Source organism: Amblyomma americanum, chromosome 7 (genome assembly GCF_052857255.1).
Source record: "Amblyomma americanum isolate KBUSLIRL-KWMA chromosome 7, ASM5285725v1, whole genome shotgun sequence".
Lineage (NCBI taxonomy): Eukaryota > Metazoa > Arthropoda > Arachnida > Ixodida > Ixodidae > Amblyomma > Amblyomma americanum.
The window spans coordinates 149,533,166-149,545,961 of record NC_135503.1 but is presented as its reverse complement, the minus strand read 5'-3'; positions in this window follow the sequence as shown (position 1 = coordinate 149,545,961).

The following is a 12,796-nucleotide window of genomic DNA, read 5'->3' as shown; positions in this document are numbered from 1 at the left end:
TTCATAAAAGGTTTCCCGCTAAAAAATTCTTTTTTTCCGGAATTGTTGGGTATTAAAACACGATTGTTATCGCGCTTATGCAGACTGAATCTTGATCAATAAAAAAATGCTCCTGATATAGAACATGATAGGATACCAAATTGATCTCTAGCGAAGCGTGGTCCTTTAAGTGGAAGCACCAGGAAGGAGCACATAGGACGGAGAGAAACGCTTATGCGGGCACTTCGGCTCCGCATTAAGGAAATGACACGATGCCTTTAATGGCCGCCTTCAGCAGTCTGGGATCCTTTTTGTGTATCACCTCCCAGGCACAGATACTAGGGGCTTTTAGTGTAGTGTATGAGCCCTTACGTACGCCATACGCAAGCGTTTTGCTGTAGGTTACACTGGAAATCGCATGAGAAATTCTAGTTTATCGTATGCCAAACCGAACGCAACGATAGCGCTGACCGCAGTGGCGCCATCTGTCGTTAAAATTCGAAAATATGTTGTGCCACATTTTTCGCACTTCGCCAAGGTTATCCAAGTCGTAGCTCGTAGATAGCCAGTTCATTCGTGTCAAGGCCTAATTTCTTTTAGGTAATTGAACCAAGCAAGGTTTTAAAAGCGTCATGTTGAGGTCTTTCGGTGCCTTCTGCCTGCCGCCGAAACGATTGCGCTTGGCAAGGCTACTACTACCTTGTCGTAAAAATCTAAACCAAGCCAATCTACAGTCGGCGGTGTCTTGTTAGGGTTAAAAACGGCGGAATCGTCACATAGAGTAAAAAATAGGGAACGTTTATCTCTCATTCTTTCTGCTGTCGGCGAGAGGAGACAAAGAGAATATCACCTGTACCATTTAAAGGCAATGATTATGTCAAAAAACCCAATAGCATTGACTAATTCTCTCCGAAGCGGGTGGCGTGGGCGCCGCCATCTTGAAAACGCTATTTTTCCTAGCGTACGCAAGAGAACGCACGCTAAATTCGAAAAACAGCGTCCGTAAGGCACACGTACGTTAAACCTCGATGTGAAATAGCGTTTGATGCATGCGCAGTACGACGGACGTTATTTTATAGCGTTCGCTATGCCTTTGCGTATGTCGGCGTACGCTACACTAAATGTCTCTATTTTTCTTTCACCTTAACCTAGCGCTTAACCTTCCATTAGGATTACATAGCGATAGCATTAGGGACCCCTCCCTCGCAAGTACTCATCTTTATTTTGCAATCGTGGATCGCGTGGAGTCCTCATTCCACAGATGGCACAGTGGTGCAGTGGCTGAGTGATGTGCCACTGCCCCTGCAGGTGGATGTTTCAAACAGAACCAAAGGACAGAGAGAGAGAAAAAATGTATTATGAGCAAAGGTAAGCAAGGAGGCCCCGAGGGTGTTCTAAAGATAGATTCGCCGCAGTGCCGCGATGACGCTAGTTATTCAGGGCTTACCCCTGCGACGGGGAGGAGTGGGCTTAGGAGGATACTGAAGCAGGGTTATGGCAATGCCATCTGGAATGTGTAGAGCGTTGGATGCACGCGGCAAAAAGGGCGATTTGCGGGGTAATGTTGGGGATAACCCGAGGTGGCGGTGTTCATCCGACTCATTCATTCGCACATACATACTCCAAAATTACTTACTATCTCGCAGAACAAACTTGCCATTTCGCTAAATGTCCGTCGAGAGGAGACTTACTCATTGTGCCAAATCTCAACTAACACTTTCCGCCTTCTTGCACTTAGGCACACAGTTTGTTTCGCAACCAATCAAGGATTTAACTGCCACCTATCATGGTGGCCAGCTTGCTTACAATCTGGTGCGCTGGTTGCCGCCTGCGGCAGTGAGCTGGTTGCAACGACGTCACAAGATAACGTGACTGATCAGAAAGGCAGTGGTCTGGTGTGCCGTAATTGTAAAAAAAGTGTTATGAGTGCTGGGTGACTTAAAGTCCCGAAGTCGATAAAACTGCTGCTGGCACGACGAAGGGGGTTGCAAAGAAGAAAACCTTGAAAATATATCGAGCCAAATCTAAGGTGTTATGCTGATATGGCGCATAACAACGCTAGAAAGGCAATGTCTCACGTGGGCGCTCTGCCAAGGTGCCCAACATTGCGGCATTTATGGAGATTATGTTGTTTGCAACATTGACAGGATGACACTCATTCATGAATACACTGCTCCACGTTTGGTCGGTCCTGTGCCTTCTGTAAGGCTCGTCTTGAGGCAAAACGTTCTGCCGATGCACCGCCTACGACCCCGGAATTTCTGCAAGACGGGATACTTAACGCTATCGCGCTAAGAAAAAGGTAGGAAGAGAGATACTAGTTATAGAACGTTGTGACCCCGAAAACTCCAAACTCCCAATCTGAGCAGTGGGAAGCCAAGCTGCTCATCTCAAACATGAATAACTGCTGCGACTTGATCACCGGTCGCAGAAAACACTAAAGGAGCCCGGCAATAAAGGTCCCTCGTAGTTCGGGGAGCACAGAGATTGTACTGAATAAAATGTTTATCAACACCACCACCACCCCCAAGGTACATGCAGGTTGCAGTAAAAGGCACTCAAGGTAAGAAGTACGAGAACTAACTTCTTTCAGAGCAATCATGGTTACTTTTAATCGCCTACGTTATTGCGCGAGGTGGCTAGTCGCTTTAGTCTTTGAACAAAACCTTCTTTCATTGCTCTTTACAAGCTTTTTTTCGTTCTTTTGAGGTTTCAGCAGAGTAGATCCCCATTGTGTATCTTACTACGCTCTTTAGCAGCGTGCTATGCTTGGACCTTGGATATGCATTGGCGATAAGAACACAATTCGGCCAGCTGGCGTTGTTGTACCACATGGCAGAGGAATTGCTTCGAGGTGAACGAAGAAGAAGCTGTAAAGAAGGAGCGCAGGAAGTAGGAAGAAGCCAGATGTGCCTTGTTTTAAGAGGAATAAGAAGAAGAGCGCAGGAGCGGTAGAGAGGAGCGCAGAGGAAGATTTACCTTGAGGTCCCTCTCTCCAGGTTAGGGCTCCTGTTATCGCTGCCAGTGTTAATATCGTTTGGCGCGAGCGCCAAAGGATTTGCATCGGGCTCAATTTGTGGGATTCTCCGTGATTTAAGAATTCCAGCGGGTAATTTGATTTGCTAACTTAAAATTCTTCGAGCTCTTACTTTTTTTCACCAAAACGCTGTCAGTTAATTTACTTTAAATATTCTTGTATCGTTTTTTACTGGTACATTTTTCAAAATTCACACTTGGTGCTAATATATTGTCGTAATCTCTTATGGAAATTTCCTTGTTTATGCCACTACACCTTGGCCAATTTCCTCATGTGGGTATGTGGCATGCTTTAAGAAGAAGAAGAAGAGTGCAGGATCACCGCCTACGACGCCGGAATTTCTGGAAAACACGACCCTTAACGCTATAGCGTTAAAACAAAGTGAGGAAGAGATATACTAGTGATAGGACGTAGTGACACCGCAGTGTTTTGCACCACATATGTTTGCCAAAGGATGCCGGCCACACCGAAAATTCTAAACGGACAATCTGAGAAGTGGGAAGCCATGCTGTTCATCTGAAGCATGAAGAACTGTTGCGACTGGGTCACCGATCGCAGCAAACACCTAAGGAGCCCGGCAATAAGAGTGCCTCGTAGTTTGGTCAGTACTACTATTTTTGTGGCTCAGCCGGCCTTATTCTTTTCTCATCATTGGCCACGGTATCAAATGTCACAAAGTATGTTAACGCAGAACCTTTTAACACCGATTGTTGTTCATCTCAGTTCCTTGCAGTGGGTTGATGACACGCCGGCAGCAGTGAAATTCCATTTTTTGCACATGTTCCGATCTCTTGCGAAACACATGCCCGCAGACATTTTAAACGGTCTTGTCTCTGATCACATAGAGGAATTCCCCTTCATACGGTGTTTTCTACCGATGCCTCTGTCAGCTGCCATAAAGGTGCAGTTGGCATCTTTTCGCAGGATTTGGCATGGAGCTATTCTGCCCGCATCCTAGGTTATATTCCTATATTCGTCGCGGAATTTCCGGCTCTTGGAAAGCCCTGCACAAAATTCCATGTCATGTGTCTCACGTTATTATCCCCGCTGATTGTTTGTCAGTTTTAGTCTCCCTTGGAACTTCACAGAGAAATTTCTTGAGCTGTTTCCTGCGATTTTTTGTCCCATGCACATTGAAGGATGTCCGTTTTGTCTGGGTCCCTGGCCATGCAGTTATTCAATAAAATTAGGTTGCTGATTACTTAGAAAGGTCGGCTCTTGACGGGTCAGTGGCACATCTCGTCCCGAATTTCAGCCTGATGGCGATTTCTAGGTTTCAGCGGTTCCAACACGTATAAGCTAGGTTACATAATCCCCTACTATATACAACTGATTATCCGCACTTAGCATATAATTGGAACGTCCGTTCGTGTGAAACCAGGCTGTGTGAGGTATCAATGACGCGGATGCGGTGCAGGATTCCCAGTTTGAATTTATATCTATGCAGGCATGGGTTTACACCGACAAACCTATTTGACGCATGCGGGGTAGTTGAATCTGTAGACCATTTTCTCCTCTACTGTCCAAAGTTCGCACTTCAGAGAAAGATTTACTTGGAGGTCCCCCTCTCCAGGTTAGGGCTCCCGTTATCTCTGCCAGTGTTATTATCGTTCGGTGCGAGCGCCAAAAGATTTGCATTGGGCTTAATTTGTGGGATTCTCCATGATTACATAATTCTAACTGGTAGGTTGATTTGCTAACTCTCTTAAAATTCTTCGAGCTCTTCTTTTTTCACCCAAATGCTGACTGTTATTTAAATGTAAATATTTTTCTGTAGTTTTCTGTTGATATTTTTTCACATTTCACGCTTGGTGCAAATAGTTTGTTGTAATCTCCTATCTAAATTTCTTTGTTTATGCCACTACACCTTGGCCAGTCCTCCTATGTGGGTATGTGCCATGTGTTAAGAGGAAGACGAAGAAGAAAAAGAGCGCAGGTATGCAGCCGTCCTCGCAGCGGACTCTCGTAATCCCGCTGAACCTCCGTGTGTCGAGGCGCAAGGAAGCAGTGATCATCATCCTCTCTTTGTGCTCGGTAAGCGTGCCTCCTGCGGCACGTCTTGTATTGAGAGCGGGCGAGCAGAGCTCCCTCTCTGCGTTGCCCGAGCAGGCCTAATGGCTTACGCGGCCAAAATGCAGCAAGCTGCGTTCCACCAGGGGATCAGACTGGCTCTTTTTTTGCGCCGGGTGGGAGTAAACGTTCCGTACGGCGTTGGTGCTAGCAAATCCAAGTGCGCTGTACTACTTGACCCTTGTCGAGAGACTCTTTTAAGAATAGCATGATTATTTCTAGTTCCCGGCTTACAAGCCTAAAAAGTGCTTCCACTAATGCTTGAAATATGCTTTCACTCTTGAGCCTGAAGTGTAACCCTGCGGAGGAGTAGTTACCAGCATTGTGTTTGCTGACGTGAAAAGCCAGCCATTCTAGATGCTTGGGCTTCCTATAGGGACTCCTAAACAACCGCGCGAAAGGAATATATTCATGACCACTGCTGATAGCTACTTCTGCGCATAGAATAAAAAAGCTAAGTCCAAATTCTGTGCCAGGCAAAAGTGGCGACAACAATCCATGAGGTAACGTCCAAGTTTTGGATGTTTTGTGGAGTTGAGAGCGCATGTTCAGTCCTTGTCAGCTGAATTCAATCTCGTTTTTGTGCACGCAGTACACATAACCTAAGTATACTGTAGTCATGGGCGACCTCAATGCAAAAATAGTCAAGACGCAGGCTAGAGACTGGACCAACGATGGCCTTGGCATAGGTACTAGCTGTAGCAGCACGACGGGGGGGGGGGGGGGGATATCAGCATAGTTCGTTGGACGAAATAATTTACGGATCAACAATATTCTCCGCAAATGACAGAAGTAGTACTGTACGTGGAAGAGCTAAAATTGCGAGACTAAAAATGTAATAGACTTCATATTATGCGGTCACCCTTGCATCGTGCAAGACTTGCGGGTGCTGGGCAAGTGCGATTTAGTGACCATAGCAGGGTAAGGTATCAGATTCTAGATTGAAGAGAGAAAGGAATAAATCACTAAATAAAAAGTTCGTAAACGAGCTGGTGGTAAGAGGGCAAGTAGAGGAACTCGGGACCTTTCAACAGAACAGATATTCCGCTTAAAATCGGAGACGACCAGATTAGTTAGTATTCAGGCAGTGAGACATAGTCTTACAAAGATCCTTGCAGAGCGCGCAAAAGAAGCAAGCGGGTGGTCAGCGGAAGAGTGCACTGGTAAGCTCTTACGCCTCCAACCCAAAACATAAAACAGAACTGGCCGAGCTGTCCAAGTTAATAAGCGTCTAGTAGCAGATCTACCGAGGTATGATATGGAGAGAATTGAGCATGCTCTAAAGAAGGGACATGGCCTAAAATGGTCGAGAAGGAATTAGGCATAGGAAATATACACGTGTATGCGGTAGGAGACGAGGACAATTTCATCACCAATACAGACGAGATAGTTTAATGTTGACGAGGAGTTAATTAGCAACGCAATACCAGCGAATCAGGAGGATTATAAGAGAGAGAGAGAGAGAGTAGTCCGCAGCAATTTGACATCGCGTTAGTAACGGAAGGGGAAGACAAGGAAGTGTTAAGAGCAACGCAAATGGGTAAAACCGCTGGTATTGACCAAGTTACAGCAGATCTGTTGAAATGTGGCCCCCCCGTATACACAATACCTTATAATCTCAACCGCATCGGGTCTTAGAAGAACGCTCACATTCTTAATCCGTGCAAAAAGGAAAGGTCAATGACTTGAGGAATTACAGACCGATCAGTTACTGTTCATTTCCTACAAGTTGTTTGCTTAGGTCATCGCTAACAGAATCAGCGCAACCGTAGACTTCAGTGAAATGATCAAGTGATGCAGAAATGCACAGACATCTTGTTGAACGGCGCTATCTACACAAGATTTCTCCCAACCTAAAAAGAATAGGTCAAAAAGGAATACAACCATGATGTTCTCGATATCTAAAAAAAACTTGCTACCTTGTACCAACTTGTAAAAACTAATGACAAGCAACGTGGATGTCACTTAGGCACGAGAAACCGTACGTAGCATGCGATAAAGGGTCGTGTAACGGATTCCCTTATCACGCGGTAACAAATATATAGGGCAGACAGGAAGGTCCCTCAATGCTCAATGCCTCAATACAGCTGCACGAATCCTACCTTGAAGGAAACTATACTGCTAGTGGTTCTTTGAGATTATCTACAACTTTTGCGTTGACACTTTGTTCCTCACGTTAATAATTAAAAGTCAGCTAATTAACTTTTAAGAACATAAAGAACACTACAGACTAGGCCACGCGACCCTGAACAACCCTCAGTGTGTGTGTGTGTGTGTGTGTGTGTGTGTGTGTGTGTGTGTGTGTGTGTGTGTGTGTGTGTGTGTGTGTGTGTGTGTGTGTGTGTGTGTGTGTGTGTGTGTGTGTGTGTGTGTGCGTGTGCGCGCGCGCGTGTGTGTGTGTGACTGAAGCGAACTGCAACAAAAACCAAAAGCATAAGGGAATTCTTTCAATATTATTATTATTAGTGGCATTGATCAGTGGAGATCATTATTGAATTTTTATTGCTTTAAAGGGACACTGTGGAGAACTCTATCATTTTTTTTTGTTAGCAAAATTTGATAGTTCGGCATTTCATGGCTTTGTTGCCGCTTGTCCGGGCGCGAAAGATGCATTTATTTCAAAGAAATTTGGATTCGAAGATAAAAAAGTTTTTCCAGCCGCTCTGATTCAAACTCAGGGAACTCTTATGACGCCACGGCAACTCTTATGGCGTCTCAGAACGGAGTGACGTGACACGTGACGTAACGCAGACTCCGTGATTTCTTACGGCTAGCGGTGCGGTGTGCAACCTTCCTTTGCCGGCCTCAGAGATTCGTGGCGTCCATGAGGTAAGGAAAATTCCTCCAAGGCGGCGCCTCTTGTCCTAGGAAGTCATCACGCTTGTACTTGCGAGGTTGGCCTGTGGCGGCGACACCTGTATTTTGGTTCTTGCTATTTTCTACATTACAAGAGCTTTGTTTTCAGTAAGAGTGGCGTTTTTGTGATCAGGAGCTGCTATTCTATTGATACAAGCCAACTTCAATTTCTCCTCAGTGTCCCTTTAAGACAATTTATTAGAAAAGCAGAAGAAAAAACAACCACATGCCGCCTTCGGAAACCGAACCCACGATCTCTAAATTACGCATCCGGTGCTCTACCAACTGAGCTACGGTGACAGCTGTCGAATATCCTGCTTTCGGGGGTATTTAAGTTTACGGCTGACCTAACCTTGAAAGCGTTCACCAGCGCCCCCCTCGTTCATAAGCGGCGGACGTAGTACGTTCTGTATTACCGCTGGTGTGACGTGGAACGCCATCGAGCGGCAAGGGCGGAAGATATGTGAGAACCCTCTTATGCTACCCAAGGCATGAAGGCTACTAGAACCGAGGTCCTCAATCAGTTAAGCAGGGAAAGGGAGGGGAATGGGGGGCTCGTTATACTTATGAGCGAAACCATCAGCCACATGTGGCTGATAAAATAAAAGAAATCCCCTATGCTCCTACGTTTCTGATGAAACGAATGAGCATAGGGGATTTTTTATTATCATTATAATATGTGGTGTCATTCAAAGGAGATTATTATTGAACTTTTATTGCATTAAGATAATTGATTAGAAATGCAGAACAAAAACAACCACATGCCACCGGTGGGAACCGAATCCACGACCTCCGAATTACGCGCCCGGAGCTCGACCAACGAACCTACGGCGATGGCTGTCATGTCTCCTACTTTCGGGGGAACATAGGTTTACGGTTGGCCTAACCTTGAGAGCGTTGACCGGCAACACCGTCGTTCGTAAGCGCTGGACGATATATATTGATACAGCTCAGAAGTGGAGGAAGAAGTGCTTCGCCATCTTACTTGCGGCCGCTTGGCAGCCTGGAGCTGTTCTTCTGTTGCAGCACCTCGCCAAGGGCACGTCTGTCGCCTTCCTGCATGAGTTCGCGGTGTTGCCTCATGTGTGCGCCATGGAGACAAGCCCTCAAGACCAGGCCCGACCTTGCCCTGCACTTCCGTCCGTCAGAATCAATCCGGACTTGGCGCCTGAGCAGAAGACACTTCTCTCGGCGCGTCTAACCGACTTCGCGGGTTGTTTTGCCAAAAGCTCCAGGGTCGGTCGTACGGCGGTCGCGAAGCATCGCATCATCACCGACGCGACCACACCACCCGTATGCCAGCGCCCATACCTTGGTTCCTCAACGGAACGCGAAGCCATTAAAATGCAAATGGACGAAACGCTCGCCCAAGTTGTCATTGAACTGTCGACAAGCCCATGGACGTCACCAGTGGTTCTCGTGAAAACGAAAGACAACACCTTTGTGATTTTGTGTGGATTGCCGCAAATTGAGCAAGGTGAGCAAAAAGGACGTTTACCCGCTCCCCAGGATTGATGATGCACTCGACAGACTAGGTGATCACAGATTCCTTTCTTTCTTAGATCTCAAAAGCGGCTACTGGCAGATAGAGGTGGAGGAGCGAGACCGCGAGAAAACTGCTTTTGTGACGCCTGATGGTCTATACGAATTTAAGGTACTCCCGTTTGGTCTTTGCTCTGCGCCGGCCACGTTCCAACGCATGATGGACACTGTCTTATCTGAGCTCAAGTGGCAGACGTGCCTCGTATACTTGTGGAATGTCATTTTCTCACCCACCTTCGAGCAACACTTGGAGCGGGTGTGCGCAACTTACGATCAAGCCTGAGAAACGCTATTTCGGTTTTGAGGAGCTTCGCTTCCTCGGGCATGCTGTCAGCGCGCGCGGTATTCTCCAAGATCCCGACAAGAGCACTACTGTCTCCTGTTTCCAAAGTCCAACTGACAAAAAGACTCTTAGACGGTGTTTTGGCTCTGCTCGTACTACCGACGATTCGTCCAAGATTTCTCCAGAATAACTGAACCCTTAAAAAAGCTGACCAGAGACGACGCTCCCTTCTTGTAGGGAAACGACCAGGAGGATGCTTTCGTGGAGCTCTGCCACCGCCTGCAACACCTCCCGGTACTCGCCCATTTCGATGACGCCGCAGGAACCGACAAACACCGATGCCAGCAACGTAGGCCTTGCAGTGGTCCTGGTACAGTGGCAGGAAAGGGCCGAACGAGTCATTCCTTACCCAAGCCGTACACGTTCGCGCTCGGAAGGCGACTATTCAAGACCCAGAAAGAATATCCTGCAGTACTCCGGGCCATCAGTAAGTTCCGTCCATACCTCTACGGAAGGCCACTTCGCGTTGCCACTGGCCACCACTCGTTACGCTGGCTGGCCAGCCTAAAGGAGCCCTCTGGGCGGTTAGCGAAGTGGAGCCTCCGCTTACAGGAGTACGACATAACGGTCGTGTAAAAGTCGGGGTAGAAGCATCAAGATGCGGATTGCTTATCACGCGCGCCAGTGGACCTGGCTTCCCTGAAAATAATTGACTTCCCTTTCCTTGGTGCAGCTTCAAAGGAAGGACCTGCAGTTAGCGCCGCTGATCGCGTACCTGGAAGGCCACGGTGGTCCCCTTGTTCCTCGTGTTTTCCTTCGTGGCCCACAGTCTTTCACTCTACAAAACGGTGTCCTCCACAAGCGCAGAGACAAACACCGTAACACTATTGCTCGTAGTCCCGTCACAGCTGCGACCCGATATCTTGAGCGCTTGCCACGACAAACCATCTGCCGGCCACCTGGGAGTCAGTCGTACCATAGCAAGGATTCGGCAGAGGTACTACTGGCCCACATTACTTCCATCAGGGCAGACATTCGTCAAAACCTGTCGCTACTGTCGCTACTGTCGCGGCCGAGGACCATGGGCCACCACGACTGATGCGGCGCAGAGCGCGGCGGACAGCGCCACTGACCTCTGGCGTCCGGACGGCCTGCCCTTTTCCCCGACGCTGGAAGACGTCTACGAGCGCTTCGGCAGGCGACTGGACCATCTGGAGGATAGGCTTAATACTTTGGAGGTCGGGGTACCTTATGCTGTGCCGACAGACACGAACTGCTGTGGGCTGGTGCCTTCCATAAACACCATGCAATCCGCACCCGCGCCTATCGGGCTGGCCCCGCAGTCGGACCTTGGGGTGTACGGCTCAGGTGTGTCACATCCGGCTTGCCCACTAGAGATAGCAGCGGGGTGGCCAATTTTCGATGGCACTGCCCCTTGGGAGGCTTGCCAGCTCCAGCTGGACACTATCATGGATGCGCAGCGATGGGACGTTCGGGTGAAAGCCGTGATTCTCGTCGCTAAGCTGCGGGGCGAGCGGCGGAGCTGCTCCCGAACGTTCCCCGCGCGTATCTTGGCCTGCACGATGACCAATAAGACAGCGCCGATAAGACAATCAACGACCGATATGACAGCGCCGCCTAAAGATGAGTGGCGCCATCCAATGCACTGCGGTCTGTCGATCCAGACTGCCGATGTGGAAAGACTCCCGCTTACCTCGAGAACACAGGAAGAAACCACGCACGGCGGTGCGCCTCTGCGCACCGCTGTGCTGCCATTGCCGTGGGACGGCATCACTTGAGGGTGCCGTGCCCACCGGCTGGAATACCCGGATTCCACGTGGACTGACTTCGGACTTTCATTGGACATTTATGGACCGCTCCCCCCCCGCCGCAGTGAAAAGACGTAACGGGATAGAGCGTCCGACAGACATCCTACCGCTGTCCGATTGCCCTGCATCGACCAAGAGGAGGTGCGGAGGGAGCAGGGGAAGCGAGCGCGAGAGAGTGCGATAAAGAATCACCGCGGCCGATCGTCTTTCGCCAGGTCTCTTCCGTCCTTCTGTAAATTTATCTGGACGGGTCCGCCATTCCGCTACCTTATATATGTAGGGGCCCCAACCTGAAGTTTGCCGCGGGACGACAGCGCCGTGCTCCTCCCGTGGCGGTTCAATACTGAAGCGTCGATCGGGCGCGACGGTGCTGTACGCGCCCTCTCTCTCTCTCTCTCTGCGTGCTGCTCGTGCCCGTCTCCTCGCGGACGCGGTGGATGCGACCACAGCCTGACGACTGCACAGTGCACCGATTACGTCCATCTTTTACTCATCATGTTTGGAGATTTCGTGAGGTCTGCTAATACCCATAGATCACAGCGTCATCTGCAGCAGCAACTGCTCATTACGTTTTGAGATTGCGTCGGGTTTCATACCACCGTGAGATCACAGCGGTAGCAACTAGAAAACAGCACATCTCGCATAGAGACTTGTAGCGCCGTCTACAATACATACTTCTTCTTCTGTGGATGTAGGAAGAATGGAACGTGGGAAGACACGGGCTTACTGGAGGGCTAACCTCCACGCCCACTTCCAGCGTGTCATAAAAGGAGGTGGGGGAGGGGAAAAGATTGACAGGAGAGGATAGGAGCGCAGCCGCAACGATCATGCCGGTTGGCATGTGCTGCCCCTCGGGCCTAGAGGCGGCCAGAGAGACCGGGGGCCTCCAGGAAGGAGAGGAGGTGCCGGAAGGCCTTGGCAGGATGGTGGCCGCCGGGGAACAGAAGGTGGTCCGCTGAACAGTTGGGGAGGCCCAAGGAGCGATAGCCCGCCTTCATGATTGGCCTTGCGGGCACAAAGGCAGGGCACTCACATAGGAGATGGTAGGCTTTCTCCGCTGAGTCATTGCAGAGTGGGCACCCAGGGGAGGCGGTAAGGCCAAGACGAAAGAGGAGGGAGCCGCTATGCTCCTGACCAGGTCCAAGGGGCAGAAGTCCCTGGAGAGAGGAGTTCCAGGGAAGTGTGCCGCTTTGGCCAGGG